This window comes from Belonocnema kinseyi, chromosome 2, assembly GCF_010883055.1.
Source record: "Belonocnema kinseyi isolate 2016_QV_RU_SX_M_011 chromosome 2, B_treatae_v1, whole genome shotgun sequence".
In the NCBI taxonomy this organism is placed as follows: Eukaryota; Metazoa; Arthropoda; class Insecta; order Hymenoptera; family Cynipidae; genus Belonocnema; species Belonocnema kinseyi.
The window spans coordinates 40,781,118-40,782,301 of record NC_046658.1 but is presented as its reverse complement, the minus strand read 5'-3'; the positions used below and the strand labels follow the sequence as shown (position 1 = coordinate 40,782,301).

At 36.1% G+C, this 1,184-nt stretch overlaps 1 protein-coding gene across 4 annotated transcripts in view; it reads left to right on the top strand.

Annotated features, from left to right (window-relative positions):
• LOC117167067 (Kv channel-interacting protein 2-like) overlaps positions 1 to 1,184 on the top strand; it is a 142,312-nt gene that overhangs the window by 80,998 nt on the left and 60,130 nt on the right. The gene's annotated exons all lie outside the window — the stretch shown is intronic.

The window sequence follows — 1,184 nt, the reverse complement described above, 5'->3', positions numbered from 1 at the left end:
GTGACTGCACCATATATCTAGCCGGGAGTGGTGCTGACTGAAAACAGATGATTTGGAGCGATTCGCGCGCCATCTGTTGGTCATTCTAAGGACTTATTGAACCAGCCTCGTAGTATATTATTCATTATTGTCTTTTTGTGGAAAAGTTTAGTATATATTCCGAAAAATTTCTCATTGTAGGAGTGAATAAAACAAAATCATTATAATGTATCTAAGGGTCTCTTGTTTTTTACGTAAAACTCAAACAGGACAGATTAATTTTCTGTACTCTTTTCTCGAAAACTGCTGTGCCTAGAGGGGTTTACTATTTTGTATTATTTTCAGAAAATGATGACTGACAATAAGTAAAACAGATATTTAGATTATATGAAACTGTTGAAATAACACCGATGAACCCGGCAGTATATGATTTTGTAACATTGTTTAAAGCTTAAACGAATAAGTAAGAATGTTGTAACTTCATAAACATTCTTTTCTAAAATAGAAAATTTTCCTAAGATAAAAATACATATCACTCCCTGCCTTTTTGAGATAAGGATCGTATATTAAAATCATACGTGCGGCGGCCACCTCGGCAGGGTCTCTGTCCCAAACTCATTTCTTGTTTGACTACTACGACGTCAACTTGTGGTTTAGTAAATTAGCTGACCAGATATACGAATCCGTGTCAGGGTAAATAAACTTAAATTATGTTTTTATTTAGACCGTCACATAAATTGGCGATCTAGGCCAGGATACCTTTAATTGGCGCGTCATTCTTATAAAGTATCAATAAGAACCTTTCTACGAAATTAAAATCAGAAAATTAAGCACTGGGCTGATCTAAGTAGGCTCACAGTGATTTCCTGGCTTGTAAAATAAGACTAAAGCGCGCCGCGACACCCAGCAAAATTGGCACCGTTGAAATTGCAGAATGTACGGACTCTGGAATATACAGCTGACTAGAACGAATAGATTCACTAAAGTAGCCACCAACTATATTTATAAAGAATCTCAAATGAATAAAAAGGAAAGGAAATATGTTTGAAATAAAAAGGAGTGTTCTGTCACGACTCTCCAGGAGCTCGTAAGGCTAGTCGACTACCCGATACTTAATCTTCCGTTAAAAAGCGTGCATCGATTCATTTACAATGCAGAATAGGGTAAATTATTCTAGCCCTCAATCCTTTACCAATGAAGGATGC